General features: G+C 35.6%; 2 long non-coding RNA genes across 4 annotated transcripts in view; one reads left to right on the plus strand and one right to left on the minus strand.

The window, feature by feature from the left end:
• The window catches only part of LOC112661504 (uncharacterized), a 96494-nt gene that overhangs the window by 6021 nt on the left and 71469 nt on the right, over positions 1-19004 (minus strand). The window lies entirely within an intron of this gene.
• LOC118351425 (uncharacterized) lies at positions 8631-18917 on the plus strand. Its single transcript, XR_004806877.2, has 5 exons — positions 8631-8711; positions 8894-8984; positions 12243-12512; positions 14954-15068; positions 18779-18917. It is a non-coding gene; the product is annotated as an uncharacterized LOC118351425 (long non-coding RNA).

Here is a 19004-nt window from a genome sequence, read left to right on the forward strand (position 1 = left end):
CTCAGGTTGTGATCCCAGGGTCCTGGGTTCCAGTCCCATGTCAGGCTTCCCACAGGGAGCCTGCTTCTCCCTCTGCCTATGTCTCTGCCTCTTTCTCTCTGTGTCTCTCATGAATAAATAAATAAAACCTTTAAAAAAATAACATCATTTTTTTTTAAAAAGTGTGTTTCTGTTTGCTTGTTTTGTTTTCTAGAGTCTACATATAAATGAAATCATATAGTATTTTATTTCACTGTCACTTTGTTGTTTCACTTGGCATAAACCGTCTAGATCTGTTCATGTTGTCACAAATGGCAAGACTTCACTATTTTTATGGCTGAGTAATATTCCATTGTGTATATATACTGCATCTTCTCTATTCATTCATCTGTTAATGGACATTTGGGTTGCTTCTGTATCTTGGCTATTGTAAGCAAGGCTGCAATAAACAGGGCTGCGTATATCTTTTCAAATTAGTGTTTTGGTTTCTTTGGATAGATACCCATAAGTACAATGACTGAGTTGTACAGTATTTCTATTTTTAATTTTTAAAAGAAACTCCATATTGTTTTCCACAGCAGCTGCACCAATTTGCAATCCCACCAACAGTACACAGGGTTCCTTTTTCTCCACATTCTTATCAGCACTTGCATTTTCTTGTCTTTTTGATACTAGTCATTCTGACTGGTGTGAGGTAATGTCTCATTATGGTTTTATTTGTATTTCCCAGGTGATTAGTGACATTGAACATCTTCTCATATGTCTGTTAGCCCTATGTACATTTTCACTGCAAAAATTTCTATTCAGATCATCTATTTTTTAAATTGGATTATTTATTTGTGTGTGTGTGGAACTGTATGAGTTCTTTATATATTTTGAATATTAACCCCTTAACAGGGGGGTTTGTATATATATATATATATATATATATATATGTATATAAACATATATATGTAAACCCCCTATATATATAAACATATTTGTAAATACGTTTTCTCATTTCTGTGGATGGCCTTTTTGTTTTGTTGATGTTTTCCTTCATTGTCCAAAAGTTTATTTATAATGACAACACTTTAAGAGTAAACAGAAAGATTTCCATGTTCATAAAACCATAATTGAATTTAAATAAGATAATTTTAGTTTTATATCCAAAAGTGAGTGAAAGAATCATTTGTTTAACATGCCTTTATTCAGTTATGCAAATATGAGTATACAAGATGATTATTGCTAAATAGTGAAACATCTCCACTAGATCATGTACTATAGTTGGTATCATCAGTTCAAGAGTACTCGGTGGTGGTGGACCATAAGAAGTGATACTAGGAGTTTACAATCCAGCTGACTGAGAGATAAAAGAATAATACAAGATAGAAATACATACAGTCATTGATTAATAATATTCTTGAGTCTATGCTTAGAAACCATCTAATTTAGAAAATAATTATGTGCAAAATATTTTTTGTTTGATATAGTTCCAATTGTTTATTATTAGTTTTCTTTCCCTTGCCTAGGGAAATTTATCCAGAAAAACATTGCTGAGGTTGATCTCTAAGAGTTTACTGTCTATGTTTTTTCCTGGGAGTTTTATGGTTTCATGTCTCACAATTAGATCTTTAATCCATGTTGAGTTAATTTTTGTCATTAAGTTATCTCCATGTATTTTTTTATTTCCTCATTGGTTGTGTAACAGTATGTTGTTTAGCTTCCATATGTCTATGCTTTTTCCAGTTTTTTCCTCATGATTGAATTCTAGTATCGTACCAGTATGGTCAGAAAAAGATGTATGATATGGTTTCAAGCTTCTTAAATTTACTGAGACTTGTTTTGTAACTTAACATGTTATCTGCCTTGGGAAATATTCCATGTGTGCTTGAAAATAATGTATATTTTGCTCTTTTTGTTTGGAATCATCTGTATGTATCTACTAAGTCCATCTGATCTAATGTGTCATTCAAAGCCACTGTTTCCTTATTGATTTTGTTGGGATGATCTATGGACGTAAGTGGGGTGTTAAAGTCCTATACTATTATTGTATTACTATCAATTTCTCCCTTTACATCTGTTAATGTTTGCTTTATGTATTTAGGTGTTTTTACGTTGGCTGCATAGTTATTTATAATTGGTATAACCTTTTGTTGGACTGATTCCTTCATCATCATGTACTGCCTTTTGTCTCTTTGTTTTAAAGTCTGTTTTGCCTAAGTATTGCTACCCTACTTTTTTTTTTCCTACTTTCATTTGCATGCAATATCTTTTTCTATCTGTTCACTTTCAGATAGTTTGAAGTGAGTCTCTTATACTGTAGAGATGGATCTTGTTTTTTATTTTTTTAAATCCATTCAATTACCCTATGTCTTTTAATTGTAACATTTAGTCCATTTACAATTAAAATAACTATTGATAAGAATGTAGCTATTGCCATTTTGTTCATTGTTTCCTGGTTATTTTTGTAGTTCTTTGAGGCTCCTTTTTTTAAAGATTTTATTTATTTATTCATGAGAGGCAGAGAGAGAGAGAGAGAGAGAGGCAGAAGCAGAGGGAGAAGCAGGCTCCATGCTGGGAGCCTGACGTGGGACTCGATCCCAGAACTCCAGGATCACATCCCCAGCTGAAGGCGCAGCACTAAACCATTGAGCCACCGGGGCTGCCCTGCTGCTCCTTTCTTATTGTCCTATTCTCTTCCCTTGTGTTTTGATGAGTCTCTTAAGTATTATGCTTGAATTTCTTTATTTTTTTGTGTGTATCCATGATAAGTTTTTCATTCGTGGCTACCGCGAGGTTCATATATAATATCCTATGTATATAGCATTCTATATACTCTATATATAGCGTTCTGTATATTAAGTTGCTGAACTTTGAACACATTCTAAAAGCACTATATTTTTATTCCCTCCTCCACATTTTATGTATATGTAAAGTCATATTTTACATCTTTTGATTTTGTGATTCCCTTGACTAATTTTTGTAGATAAAATTGATTTTACCACTTTCATCTTTTAGCCTTCATAGTAGTTTTATAGGTTTTTGATCTAATGCCTTTACTGCATATTTGCTTTTACCAGTGAATTTTTTTCCTTTTATAATTTTCTTACTTCTAGTTATAGCCTTTTCTCTTCCATTTAAAGAAGTCCTATTAATATTTCTTGAAGGCTACTTTAGTGGGAATGAATTCCTCTAACTTTTGTTTGTCCGGAAAATTCTTTATTTCTCCTTCAATCCTGAATGATAAACTTGCCAGGCAACATATTCTTGGTTGTAGGTCTTTTTTTTTTTTTCTTTCAGCACTTTGAATACATCATGCCTCTCTCCTGACCTGCAAAGTTTCTGCTAAAAAATCAGCTAATGGCTTCCTTGGATGTAACTGTTTGCTTTTCTTTTGCCGCTTTAAAAGTCTCTCTTTAGCTTTAATTTTTGCCATTTTAGCTATTCTGTGTCTTGGTGTGGACCTTTTTGGGTTCATCTTATTTAGGCTTCTCTGTGCTTCCTAGTCCCAGATATATGTTTCCTTCTTCATGTTAGGGAAATTTTCAGTCATTATTTATTCAGATAAATTTTCTGTTTTTTTAATCTCTTCTCCCTCTGAGATGCATATAATGAGAATGTTATTATGCTTGATATTCTTATAGAGGTACCTTAACCTATCTTTGTTGTATTTTTTTTATTTTTGCTGCTCAGCCTGGTTGTTTTCCTCTACTCTATCTCCCAAATTGTTTTTCCATTTTTCTGCATCCTTTAATCTGTTGATTCACTCTAGTCCATTTTTCATTTCAGTTATTGTATTCTTCAGCACTGACTGGTTCTTTTTTATATGTTCTATCTCTTTTCTGAAGTTCTGAGTTCATCCACCTTTCTCTCAAGCCTGGTGACAATTACCTTGATCTCTGTACTAAGTATATTGCTTATCTCTGTCTCAGCTCTTTTTCTGGGATTGCATCTTGTTCTTTAGTTTGGATCATATTTTTCTATCTTCTCATTTTGTCTAACTCTCTATGTTACTATGCAGAGGTAGGTCAGCTATGTCTCCTGGTCTTGAAAGTAGTGGCCTTACATAGAAGGTGTCCTTTGGTGGCCAGTAGTGCAATCCCCTGGTCACCGGTCATGTATTTCAGAGGTGCCCCGTATGTGAGCTGCATGCAGCTCCTGTTGTGCCTGGGCCATGACTGCTGTGAGTATGCTAGTGGGTGGGGCCAGCCCTCAGTCTGGCTGTCAACAATGATTGGCTATAATTGCAGTGGGTGCATGGTTGATGGGGTTTGCCCTTGGCCTGGCTTACTGGAAGGCCCAGCTGTAGCCATTACAGGGATGCTGGTGGGTGGGTCTAGTTCCAGGCTCAGGTGTAGCTACTGTGTTCATCCTGGCACAATTGCCCTGCTGCCCCAGAGGCTGGTATGACTGCTGCCTCCCACCTACTTGTTTGTTTACCTAGCTAGTTTCCATTCAAACCCAGTGTCAGTGAGGTTGACCAATCCTAGGGATAGTACTCAAGCCCTGGATGCAGGAGAAGCTGGGAAGGCTGATGTCATCTTCTGCCTCACACCAATACTCACAAGGTTTAGGATCCTCCAAATGTATGAAGATGCTAGACAGTAGCCCATACACAGTCAAAAGATGACTTTTCCACTTTAATTAAGATTAATGAATGGGTTGTTTCCTTTAATCTATTAATGTGAAAAAATATATTAGAGTCTCTAATGTTGCATATCTGTAAAATCAATTCTACTTGGCTACATTATTCTTTAAATATAGTCCTGTTTTCAACTTATACATACCTGTGTTTATCATTGAGAATGGCCAAGAGTTTTCTTTTCTGTGCTAACTCTGTTAGGGTTTTCAGAGCTATATAAACTGTGTTGGAAAGATTTTTCATTTTATTTAGGACCTTGAGAAATTCATGTAAGAGAAGCATCATCTGTTCTTGAAGGGACTGGTCTAAATGATCAATGAAACAGCCTACTCTAGTATATTTTGGGACAGTTCTTGGACAGTATTTCCAAATTTTTCATGATTATTGATCTACTCAGGTTTATGTCTTTTCTGGAGTCAATGCCTTAGAAAATGTCAAGAATTGAATTTAGTATGTTAAACGCTGTGAGCTGTCAGAAAAAAAATGTTTTGTAGTCTGTGAGCATGAGTGATAGGGATTGCAAATGGATTATTTTTAGAAAGTGTGTAAGAGAGCCCTAACAGTTCAGTAAGGTAAGGCTGTCACACCATTCATTAATTTACCTAGGTTGTTTATATTGAGGAGGTGTCTGTCGAGACGTTGAATACTGGAGGTGTTTGGTTTGAGGTGTTGAATAGATTTCTTCTTCCTTAAATGGATTCATTTCTTTTTGCTACAGCTCCCCAAGTTCTAGGCCTTTGCACATATTCACATCATCTCCAGAATCCCTGAAAGAATGTATTCTGTTTCTTTTTATGGCACCATTTTTTGGTTATTTTATGCTTTGAAAATTATAACAATAATACATGCAAGTTATGTAATAAGACAAACAGTACATTATAAATTTATATATGTCATAAAAAATATATATGACAAAGCTAATCCTTTCCCTGCCACCTCACCTCCCTGAGATAACTAGGACAAACTGCCTGCCATATTCCAACCCTCTATCTCCTCATTCATACTTGTACAAAGGTATATGCTTTCTTTGTGTCTTTGCTTTTGCTAAAATGGAATTATATTATATTATACCCAGTCTACAAATTGTTTTTCTTTGAAAGCTTAATTTTAGAAAATATTAAACATATGCAAGTAGTGTGATGAATTCATTTATACTCACCACCACCACCCCCGAATTTCAACACTTATCAACTCAAGGTTAATCTTGCTTCAAACTCTACCTTCACCTGTACACTCCCTCCGTATCTTGGATTTTTATTATTTTTAACATATAGCATCTCCCTAACATTTTAGTTTTTAAATATTCAAATCTGTAGAAAGTGTTGGAAGGCTAGTACAATGAACAATCATCTGCCCATCACCTGAATTTACCACTTGTTTTTCATCATTGGCAACAATTTATGAACATCTTTGTATTTAGCTATAACTCTACCTTTTTCCCCTTAATACTTTGATACAAAACACACGTATATATTACTTTATGTAATTATTAATTTTTTCTAGAACACTGTTGATATGCAGAAGCAAGAGTTGGCTGAGATGCTTAAAGCAAGGGGGCCAAGTTCACCCAAACAGAAGGATTTAACCAAAAATAGTTGCCAAAAGAAAAAAAAAGAGAGAAGCTCTATGCAACAACAGGGTAGGCAAGCAATTTTTCATGCTTAGCAGAGGAACTCCAAAAACCTTTTCTGCCAAACTTTTCACAGATACTTAGCTTGAGGCCCAGGCAGCTGTGTGTGAAGTGGCCTCCCTCCTCCGGGAAAAGAGGACATGTGGGAGCCCTGAATTCTGGCCTTAGGCTCAGCAGACCTCTCCAATGACCAATCTGCTAGCCAAAGTTTCCTTTAATAAACTGTTGGAACAGTAAGTAATTCCAAGTTCAACTATTTTTGGATCACTCTAATTGCCTGTTGAATTAGGCAGTTTACCACTAATATTGTATTTTTTTTGTCAATTCTCACATTTCTAATACTTTGTGCTTTATATACCTTTTCAAAGTATTATTGGACATATCAGGGCCCATGACAATTATTGCATCATTTTGAATTTCAGTTTTTATAAAAGAAAAATGATCCAATTTTGTAATAACAACGTTTGTCTAGCTTTCTGTACAAACATCTCTCTTCTCATCTTGTAGCAGCAGGAAGTAAGTCTTCTAACTCTGAGAAACTCCAATACCAACCCTTTCTCTCCATATATATTTCCACATCTTGGACGATGATGAATTATACCCTGAACCTAATGCTACTTGGGTGGTGATTAAATCTCCTTTCTAGGTTTACATATGAAAAGGATTTTAGTATTTGTAATTTAAGACCTGAAATCTACATCAACTATTATTAACATCATGATCCCAACAAATTTTTGTTTGCATTTCCATGATACGCTGTAGCCATTGTAATAGATTTAACATATCATTTTGTTTGAGATTTGTTTGCTTTAACTGTATTTATTAGCTATTGTTGCATAACAAATTACCCAAAGTTTAGTGACTTACAATAACTGTTTATTATTTCTCAGATTTGGTGCGGTGGGAATTCAGAAGTGGTTTAGTTGCCTGGCTCTGGCTCGGGGTCTCTCCTGAGGTTACAGATCTGACACCCCAGGGGACAATCACCTGACAGATAGATGGGGACTTTTCTATAGTGATGTTTCAGCATATCTTTGTGACATGGCAGCTGGCTTCTACCCCACGGTGACTAATCCAAAAGAGAGAGAAAGAAGGAAGACACAATGCCTTCTGAAACGTTGTTTCAGAAGTTACATATCATTACTTGTGCCACATTCTATTCATTAGAACCGAGTAGCCAAGTTCTCAATTAAGGGGAAGAGAATTATGGTCTGTCTTTTGAGGAGGAGTATTAAATAATTTGTGGACCTTTTGTTAAGCCATGATAAACTCTCAAAACAATACTTGGGCTTTGAGGACACAATCCAATGCTTTCTGTCATCCAACTGCAGAGTTTAAACTATTTACATAAATTGTTAATCATTGATCTCCTAGTTCCACTAACTCTTTTTGTTCTATTTCTTCTGGTTTTATGGGTTCTAGCTGATATGGCTCATTTTCTTGTAGTGTAGGTCTATTGTTGAGATCAGATTTTTTATGTCTAAAAAGCTCTTTATTTCATCTCTGTTTTTGAAAGCTATTTTGCTAATTATAAAATTCTAGGTTGATAGGTTGTTGTTTTTTTCTGTCAGTATTTTAAGAATATTGGTCCACCATCTTCTGGCTGATGAAGAATGATGGTTTTTATTGCTTCTAACAAGAAGTCCACTGTCACACATAAATTTGGTCCTCTGTACACAGTGTTTCTTTTTTCCTCTTGCTGCTTTCACAATTTTCTCTTTATCATTAGTTTTGAGCCATCTGATTATATGATGTTTCTCAGCGACATTTTCTTCATGTTTCTTGTGCTTAAGCCTTTGAGATTTGGGATCTGTAGATTGATAGTTTCATGAAACTTTGAACATTTTCAGCCATTGTTCCTTCAACTGTAAGTCCCCACTCACCTGCAGACTTCAGGTACATGTTAGTTTGAGGTTCTACCACAGGTCACTGATACCTTGTTTATTCTTCTAAATCTTCTGCAGTGTCCAATTTATTGTTAATCTCATCGCATATATTTTTTAACTCAGAGATTGATTTTTTTCATCTTTGGGAGCTTAATTTGGGTCTTCTTATATGCCTTCTGTGGTTTTCCTTAACATGTTGATTCTCTACCTACTTGAACATCATAAATATAATTGTTCCATTCTGATTGGTAAAAATACAAACCATTTTGTCTCTGTGTGAGTTCCAAGGGTTGTTCCTTCTAATCCTCTTGGGAAAGTTTCTCATCAGCCATGGGCGTTTCTCACACACTTGTGATAATTAGTACTTAGTGGGAGATATGAAAGGATCCCTCTGGAGAACCCTAGAGCTCTCTCTCTCTGTGCAGTTCTCTCTTCTCTGAGAAGCTCTTTACTCTAGTCCTTTGTTCTGTAAATTCTAGCCTCTGTGACCCACTTAGTTCTCAGTCAGTCTCCTTAACTTAGTGAAACTTCCAGGCTCCATTTGAGGGTTTCCTCTCCCTGCATTACTGTTTAGAAGTTCTCCAGGCAATAAGTTGAGACAATCTTTGGGCTTATTTCATTTGTTTCTCTTCTCCCAGGTCTTGTGTTGCATGTTATCTGATGTTTAAAAAATCTCTCTCTCGTGTGTGTGTGGTTTTGTTTGTTTTGTATGACTTTCTGCTTATTTAAGGAAACTAGAGCTAATCTCCATTATTTCATTGTGTTTGGCAGCAGAAGACTCCAGAAAATAGCTTTGAAACCTGCATTCTATATAACAACTGTATCAGTTACCTATTTTTGCACAAATAGAAGAAAAAGGAAAGAGGTAAACAAACTATAATAGACTCTTAACAATAAAGAACAAACTGAGGGTTGACAGAGGGAGGTGAGTGGGGTATGGGAGCGATGGGTGATGGCTATTAGGTAAGGCACTTGTTCTGATGAGCACTGGGTGTTATTTGTAGGTGATGAATCACTGAATTCTACTTCTCAAACCAATATTGCACTGTATGTTGACTAACCAGAATTTAAATATAAATTTGAAGAGAAAGACTTCCCAAACTGTGTGGTTTAATGTGGTAGCCATTTATTTGTTCACAATTTTATGTATTGGTGATTCAAGATGCTTTCAAGCCCAAAATTTCCAGAATGCTTAAATCTTAAATATTGGGCTCAACTGGAAAACTCTGCTGTTTATGGTATCAGCTGTGCTAACTCATGCATTTGAAATTAATTGGCAATTTGGCTGCTGGCTTGCCTACGAAGATGTCACCCATATGTCTGGCAATTGGTGCAAACTTTTGTCTGGACTGTTCCCTCTTCAAAACCCCTGACCTCCCACCACCCCTACCCCTTGCTCCAGTAGGCTATAGTAGGCTTTTTAACATGATTTTTGGGAATACTATTCTCTTTATCTTCTATCTGTAGGGACCGCACTTTTTTTATTTTGTCTTCCCTATCACATATACATTGATTTTTGTGACAAAAGTGTTCAATGTTCACCAATATCCAGTTCTACCCTCCTTCCTGGGCTCAGAGCTAACTACATTTCCCGGCAACTATCCTTTCCCCATCCCACATCTGATTGTGAACTTGTGATTGCCCAGTGGAATCTCAGCCCTGGCCACAAAATGGTCAGCATGATCTTTCTCATGCATACTCTCTCTTTTCCTCTGTATGGCTGGAGTAAAGGCCTCCAAGATAGTGGAACCATGTGTTGGAAGAAGCCCAAATTCTTAATAAGAGCCCTTCAAGGTAAAATCTTAAAAAAAAGGCGGGGGGGGGGAATCCCTGGATGGCTCAGTGGTTTATCTCCTGCCTTTGGCCCAGGGCATGGTCCTGGAGTCCCAGCATCGAGTCCCATGTCAGACTCCCTGCCTAGAGTCTGCTTCTCCCTCTGCCTGTTTCTCTGCCTCTCTCTCTCTGTGTCACTCATGAATAAATAAATAAAATCTTAAAAAAAAAAAAAAAAGAGCCATTCAAGGGATGCCTGGGTGGCTCAGCAGTTGAGTGTCTGCCTTCATCTCAGGCCATGATCCTGGAGTCCCGGGATTGAGTCCTACATCAGGCTCCCTGCATAGAGTCTGCTTCTCTCTCTGCCTACATCTCTGCCTCTGTCTGTGTGTGTGTCTTTCATGAATAAATAAAATCTTAAAAAAAAAAAAACATTCAAACAGAAAATCGGCACTGGACTTTGGATGAGGGGGAAATAAATCTGTAATTTTGCTTTGTCAAGTAGTTGTAAACTCAGACTAATAGAATTTCCATCAAGTTTCAAAAGTGTTCTATAAGTTTCTCTAACATCATAGAGAACAAAATAGTATGGTTTTATGCATACCACTTAAGCTGAGGACACCACAGCTTTCAAGTTCTCTTCCTTCCCTTTTCATGTAGTTCTGTTTATTATATTCCTTAGTATAACTTGTGATATATTATTACATAATATAATGTATTAGTGGTATATAAATGATATGATACAATGTAACAATATTACACAACATAATTTAAGATCTAGGCCTAGATTATTGCTAAAAATCAATATATTTTTTAAAGATTTTATTTATTTACTCATGAGAGACACAGAGAGAGAGAAAGTGAGAGAGAGAGGGAGGGAGAGAGGCAGAAGCAGGCCCCATGCAGGGAGCCTGATGTGGGACTCAATCCCGGGTTGTCCAGGATCAGGCCCTGGGCCAAAAGGACGCTAAACCACTGAGCCACCCAGGCTGCCCTAAAACATCAATATTTTTATACCATATGCATTCTTTTTAAGAATAATTCCTCATATCAGCATTCAGGTTTGTATTCGGAATGGCCACAGTTATGTAGGATTGTGCTGGCATTTCACTTGTTCCGTGCTGTTTACAAATCTTTGGGAACATGACTTTCTCTTCCTGGGTTTTTAATTATATTTCCTTTTTCTAGTTAGCTACAGTACATTTGAACATACATTTTTCAGAATCTTTAGACATCTTTCTCTTCTTTTGCCTCTAAGAGATTTCATGTGTGTGTGGGATTCACATTTTTTGTTAGGACGGGTCTAGATACAAATCTTTTGTTGATCTTTGCTTGGAATACTCTGAAGCTTTTCGATTTATACTTTGTTGTCTTATCAGCTAAGGAAAATTTTTAATGATGTCTTTAACTGTTACTGCTTTCATTTGTCTTTGTGTTTTACTTCAGGGACTCCATAATTCTTCAGTTAACACCTCTCTTCTCTGTACCTCTTAGTCCCACTATAGACACTCTATCGTCCCTTGTAACATATTTTTTTTCCCTTTTGTCTTGCTTTTTGGAGACCTGACCAGATGTGTTCCTCATATTATTTACTCTATGGTGACGAATTTTATTCTTCATCTCCTACCATCATGTGCGCTTTAATTCTACTGTTATATTTTGAATTTCCTTGCATAATTTTCCTACTCGACAATTTCTTTAAATTTTTCTCAGCCTCTTCTCTCCTTATGTATTTATTTCAGAGATCATGTTTTCAACTTTGTTTGGGGATACAGAAAAAAAATCCTCCTGATCTAAAAGATGTATGAATAAAAGAGCTTCAATTATATCTTTCCTTTGATACCTTATGATCTTATTCCACTTGCCTGATTCTGTATACTTTTTTCTTAGCACACTCACCCATCCCCCTGACACTTCAAGCTCATTCTGGTATAAAGGGCTATTTGCAGATCTGGTATTTGTTAACTTGCTGTATGACCCTTTTCATTATCCACAGTTGTTATTGCCAAAATTTCAAATAAAAATAGCAGATGAAATATTTATACGGTCACACAGTCTACTCTTGTTATTCATGATAGTTATGTTCTATAATAAAGTTGCTGTGAACACTGAATTAGTGAATACAGGACCATTGCTCCGATGGGAAATTTGAGGTTGTCCCTACATACCTGTAGAAACAATATTTTTGTCAATTGATTAAGACATAACCTTGTCTTATGACTTTTTGTTTAAAGACAAATTATTTAACATATTTTGTTGATTCATTAACATTGAACTTATAACTAAAGCACTGTAAAGTCATGACTGAATGAGTCTTATCTACATACATTTTTTTTTTTTTCTCCATAAGGCACATCTCAGCCTTCTTGTGTTTGGGACAACTAGACGGTACTTGAGCACTACTCTTAAACAGAGAAATCACCATAAAAAAGCACAAACTCATAAAAAATGTGCCACTAAATAGACGGAGGAAAGAATACCTGTAAAACAACAGCTTATTCAACTTCAGCTGGAAATGTGTGTGGTGCAGCCCAGATTTTTCACCACTTGGCTCCTGTCCAGGAATGACTGTGAATGTGCTGTCAGTGTCGATCTTGGGGTTACAAATAAATCGTAACAAGTAGGTGAATTCTAACTTTGGAATCAGCAAATAATGAACAGCTAAAAGATATTTTGGTCTTTCTGTTTTCATTACCTACCATGTCAAATCCATCCAACCCAATGAACTCTCTTAATGAAGTGTACGTATAATCACAGAATTTCCCTACATTTTCACCATCTACCGATCTCTATTTCCTACAGAATGTACACACTAAATATGTATTCAGTGCTGACCAAGTGCCATGCAGGATGTGCCCCAGTGGGATGATAGTACCAGTTAGCTGAAAGTGTCCTTTTGGATATATTGATGTATGTTGATGGAACTCTTTCCCACTGATATACAGTCAAAGGCAGGGTGATAGGCAGCACTCACGAGGCCAATTTACCCTGTCCAATTGGCATTTCCTGAGATTGGATTTAAGGATAATTTCCCCCAATCTCTCTTGCTCTTAAGCTTTAAAACTATGAACAGGGTCCAATAAAGTGTTTGTGGGTTTTGGTTGTTTTGTTTTGTTTTTGTATAACACCATACGACATCTAGAAGTTTTTACCAAGGTGCATTTTTAATTTGTGGTAACTACACCCACTTGACTGCGACCTGCCACTATGCGTTACCTGTTACCTGCATTCTGGCTTTCTGGTGGTTGTAATTTCTGAATGCTTGCAGAATTTGGGGAGCAGTACTCAGGTTGGAAGGGCCAATATTGAAAGAGCATCTCTAAGAGAGAAGGGAATGGAAGCCAGCTCCCTTTCTGGTAGTACCTGGGAGTCAAAGAGGGAAGGATTGCTCAGATTTAAGAGGGGAATGGCATGTAGGACCTTGAGAAGACCTCATTAGACACCAAGGTGCCCAGACTTCAGAAAGACCTTTGAGTGCCTCACTGTGTTTAACACATCATGGGACTTTGAATAGTGGCTCATCTCTGGTTACTAGTGTGAATCAAAGGCCACAGGATTTATTTTGGATGGCATAATTCGCTTGGGATTTTTGTAGGAGTCTAGACTAGTCAGGAATCCAGTACTGCAATTAAATTTGATTTAGAAAACTAGAAAAAAATGTATTTCTTACGCCCTGTATGGTGGTACAAAATTCATAAGGTCAAACTTATTATGAAACCTTAGGCAAATTACTTTGCCTCTTTAATTTTCAACTTCCTCATTTGTAAAATAGGAACAGTGATGCTTACCCCACAGGGTTGTTTTGGAATTGATTATTGTATGCATAGGTTATTTTATGTTTTGGAATTGGTTATTTTATAGTAGGTCTTAGCACATGATGCCCAGTCAATATTGTACAGAGATGTCTCCTTCCAGCTGTCCTCTGAGTTCTCTTCTTTTAAGAGCATCCTTGTTGTCTAGCATTTATATTTTCCCACGTTCATCATTTTTTTCTTCTCATGTTCATCTTTATAGAAGTTTCCAACCATGTCTTTATACAGATACACCAATATTTTGATAGGATCATATCATGGTTTCATCCACTGGTTAGTCTTGGGTACCTGGGTTGGCTCCTCTGCTATTCTATCTTTCTCAAGCATACACTGGAATTTACTCCAAATCTTCCTGAACAGGCAACCTCTTTTCTGTAGGTAAAATGAATCTTTCAACTTTAACTATTTCTAGTTTCTTATTTAAATAGTATGTAGGTATAGGCATATAGTGTATTTTATCAATTATTGTATTCGTTTACACCTGAAATCTTCTTAAAAGGGGCTTAAGAACACTCACAAATATAAGATCAATAAACAAGAAAAAAATTACATTAAAACTAAGTAGGTAGGGGTGCCTGGGTGGCTCAGCGGTTTGGTGCCTGCCTTTGGCCCAGAGCATGATCCTGGAGTCCCAGGATCGAGTCCCACATCAAGCTCCCTGCATGGAGCCTGCTTCTCCCTCTGCCTATGTCTCTGCCTCTCTCTGTGTCTCTCATGAATAAATAAGTAAAATCTTAAAAAAAAAAACAAAACTAAGTAGGTGAAAAAAAATTGGGCAAAACAAAAATAAAGCAGAAAATTGGGATGCCAGATGGTTTCAATAAAAATACTGAACATGCTTAGAAAAAATGTGTGAAACATAAAAAGTATTAATCATATTGTTATGTTTTGTGTTTGATCATGGAGTTTTTTTCCTTTTGCTGACTAAAAGATTTTTAAAACTCCTCAAAGATAATACAGTTTACACCAACTTCACACTTAATCTGTTATACTCATTGATCCATAGAGTAATAATGACACTGACATGAATCTTTATGCTTGTATTTATCACAGGAATTTAAAGAGAATATTAAACCAGGTTTTGACAGATCTGGGCCAACAAGTAAATCTTTATTGAAAAAAAAGTGTATTTTAAAAATGGGAAGCACAAGGGAAATAGTGATTATGTCCCTAAAGCATCAATATTTACAAAGGAACATAGAAGATTGTTTTCTATGATTTTGATACAGTACATTTACTTCTCTCTCAGAAAGAAGACATCTCCCTGTAGCTCTCCAAAAGTGCTCAGAGCACACTGTACTACAATTTCAAAAGGAAACCACCTCTACAGATTCTTACTCTGATGTGCCCTGATAGCTTCAGAGGTAAAATTATGAACTATTTAAATAAGAAATTAGTCTTTAATTTCTAAATTTGCAATGCAAATTTAAATTCATCTTCAAATGTATCTTGAAAAGCAAGATATTTTAGAACCAAAAATTAGTAAATTTTTTTAAAGTCAAGCACCTTAAAAAAAATGTTTCTTTTCACTGGCTCGCTTTTATCATAGGGTAGTTGAATTTATGTAACATTTTCTTAATCTATAAACATAATAATAAAATAAACACTTGTGAGCCCTCTATTCAAATTATGAACTAAGACCCTGCCAATACCATTGAAGTAACCTGTGTGTTTTCATGTTCCCACCTCTTGTCTCCCTCCCCAGAAGTAGCTACTACCCTGAAATCCTTGTAGTTTACCCTATATTCATGGATCTTTAAATATTATTCTGTTCACCTTTACTTGGTCTTGAGCTTTAAAAAGTGTTATAATACTTAATGTACTATATGCTAATAATTTGTAAGTATAGGGCAGCCCAGGTGGCTAGTGGTTTAGGCGCCGCCTTCAGCCCAGGGCCTGGTCCTGGAGACCCGGGATCAAGTCCCGTGACCAGCTCCCTGTGTGGAAACTGTTTCTCCCTCTGCCTGTGTCTCTGCCTCTCTCTGTGTCTCTCATGAATAAATAAATAAAATATTAAAATATAATTTGTATTAATTTTAAAACATATTAATTACATTTAATAATATATTGTATTAATTTATTATTACAAATGTAATTTGTATTTGTATTACTACAAATGCAATTATATTATTATATATAATATATATTATATTATATTATTATAAATAGAATTAATACATTTACAATTTGTAATACATTTGTAGTTTGTAATGCAATTGGTAATTTGGTTTGTTTTTACTCATTTTAAACTGAATAATTAATTATTGCTAAGATCCATCCATCTCGTTTTATTTAGCTGCAAGATATTCATTTTCACTACTGTATATTTCATGTGAATATCCTCCAATAAATGTATTCATCCTCTTGTTAGTCCATACCTGGGTCATTTTGAATGTTTTGAAATATCAGATAATGCTCTTGTGAACATTTCCATGAGTGACTACTAAAACATATATTCACAAGTATATACCTGGGAATGAAATTTCTGGATTGCAGGAAACTCAAATGCTCAACTTTTTAAAGTGATGCCAATTCACACTGTCATCAACAGTGTCCTTTGCTGTTTTCATTCTTCTGCATCTTTTCTAACACTTGGTATTGTTAGAGCCCTTGTGGATTTGTCCAGTGAACATCATGTGTTTTTGGTTTTGGTGTTTACCTAACTAAGCATCTTTTAATCTACCTATTTACCTGTCTATCCATCTATCTAAATCAGCCATTTTAAATTTCTTTTCTATAAAATGCTTGTTTGGTGCTTTGCCCAATTCCCACTGAATTGCTGATCTCTTTATTATTAAAACACAAGGCTTCTTTACACTGATAGATTTTACTCTTTCACCAGTAATATGTATGGTAAATATCTTCTCTCAGATTGTGGATTATTTTAAATTTTTTATAATAGTGTCTTTTGAAAAACAGTAAGTCTTAATTTTAATTTCTTTAAGTTTATCAGTCTTTTATGTTAGTGGATTTTGAGTCTCGTTTAAGAAATATTGTTCTGTCTTCAAGTAAGAAAGATAGCGTCTAATATTTCTTGTGAAAGTTTGTTTTTAAAAAGCCTTTTATACATATATTTTATATTTAAGTCATTAATCCATTAAATTTTGTGCATGAGATGAGAGAGATATCCAATTTCATTTTTTCCATGTGGATAAGCCGATTATTTCTGCATCATTTACTGAAAAATCTTGCCTTCTCCCATGGATGGGCAATTCCATTTCTGTCATATATCATTTTCTTATGTGCACTGATCTATTTCTAGGCTTTTAGCTTTGTTTCCTTAGTAAGTATGTTTAATTCTGTATCAAAAAGCTTATTTTTAAAATGACCATTCTGGAAAAATTAAAACTATGGGGAGATAAATCAGATCAGAGGTTCTTAGGGGCTGAGAATTGGAGAAGGGGACAGGGAATTTGGGAGAGGAGGTAATGGGGATTTTCTCTATCTTGATTATAGACCATTATTTGTCAAAACTCAAAACTGAATAACTAAAAAGGCCGAGTTTTACTATATACACATTATGCTTCAGTAAACCAACTTAGAAAATTTTCCAAAATTTGCAAAATAATAATTTAATACCTTGTTATTTTTTTCTTTAGAAATGGCTTCACTCTTCTTGGGCTTTTACTTTTCTGTATAAATTTTAGAATCCTACTTTGAGCATCTCACCAAAAAATAAGCTTGCTGGGATTTTTATTGGAATTACATCGAGCCTATAGATAAATTTTGGGATGTTTTCTATTAGCAGTGAGAACAGTGTATTTCTCCATGTAGTTAAGCCTACTTTAATGTCATTTCATAATTAAATGTTCTAAATATTCTAATATTCTGGATCCCTAAATATTAAATATTAATATATATTAAGCAAGAGTGGGCTAGATTATTAAGCTGTTGTCTCTTGTTCCAAGCCCATCCCTCCACACTCTGCCATATGATGCTGGGCTAGGTCTTGGCAACCTGTAGTTCTCCTTTGCCAAATGGCTTCTTTTTAAGTTCTCCAATAAGGGATGCTGGAGGGAAAGTGAAAGACAAGGGGGAAGAAGAACCTTCATCTCTGCTCTGCTGTCCTTGCCAGTTATCGCTCTGGCAATGAGTCTTTACCATGGCAGGAGTTGTGGGTTCAATTTCCAGCTTTCTTCTCTCTCATAGTCTGCTTAATTGACTCCTGTTAGAGGCATAACTACCACCTGAGTAGACCCCCTTCTCAGAGGCCTGATCCCCTTCTGTGGGCCCCCTCTTCAAAGATTTTGAGGCACTAACACCACTCAAGCAGCTTCCCCTGATCGTTGTATAGAAATTAATCAACTTAGTTCTATTGAACTTATATACAGAAACCTCTCTATACTTTTCTTATAATTAGTATATATATATTCTTTTGAACTTTTTATGTAGCAACCATATCATAGACAAGTAATAACAGCTGTGTTCTTTTTTTCTATTCTTTATAATCTTTCTCTTCCCCTCACCCTTACTTTGCTTGATAAGGTCTCCAGTATAATGAAGGATAAAAGTGGTCATAGTAGAAACCCTGGTTTTATTCTGGGTTTTAAGAAGAAACTTCTAATGTTTCACCATTAATAATCATATTCTTGTAAGTTTTGTGGTAGATGTAGTCTGTTATGTTAAGGAAATTCACTTATATTCATAATTCTCAAATATGTTTAGAGTCTGTTTACTATTAATTGTGTAGGATTTTGGCATCTATGTTTATAAATATTAGATTACGAATTTTTCTTTCTCATTAGTGTCATTTTTTGGACTTGGTACCAAAATTAGTTGGGAATTGTTCTCTTTTTTTGATTCACTGGAAAGTCTGTTCTTTGAAGATTTTGTAAAACCTGACTAAAACATCTGAGACTGATGTCATTGTGGGAAGATTTGCAGTCTCTTTAGTGGTTGTAGAAATACTCAGGCTTTCTATTTCACCCCTTGAGTTAATTTTGGTTAAATTATATCACTCAAGAATTTTGCTGATTTTGTCTACATTTTTAAATGTGTTGGCATTAATTTTTCATGGTATTATTTCCCTTTCATTTTTCATTTTTTAAAGGATTTTATTTTATTTATTTGACAGAAGCAGAGAGAGAAAGAGCGTACAAGTAGGCAGAGTGGCAGGCCAAGGGAGAGGCAGAAGCAGGCTCCTGCCTGAGCAGAGAGGCTGGACCCTGGGATCATGACCTGGGGCCAAAGGCAGAAGCTTAACCGACCGAGCCACCCAGGTACCCCTCATTTTTCATTCTTGATTTCATTTATTTGTATTTCTCTCTCCCTCCCTCTCTCTCTTTTCTTGATCCATCCTG

The sequence above is a fragment of the Canis lupus genome, chromosome 18 (assembly GCF_003254725.2).
Source record: "Canis lupus dingo isolate Sandy chromosome 18, ASM325472v2, whole genome shotgun sequence".
Classification (NCBI taxonomy): Eukaryota; Metazoa; Chordata; class Mammalia; order Carnivora; family Canidae; genus Canis; species Canis lupus.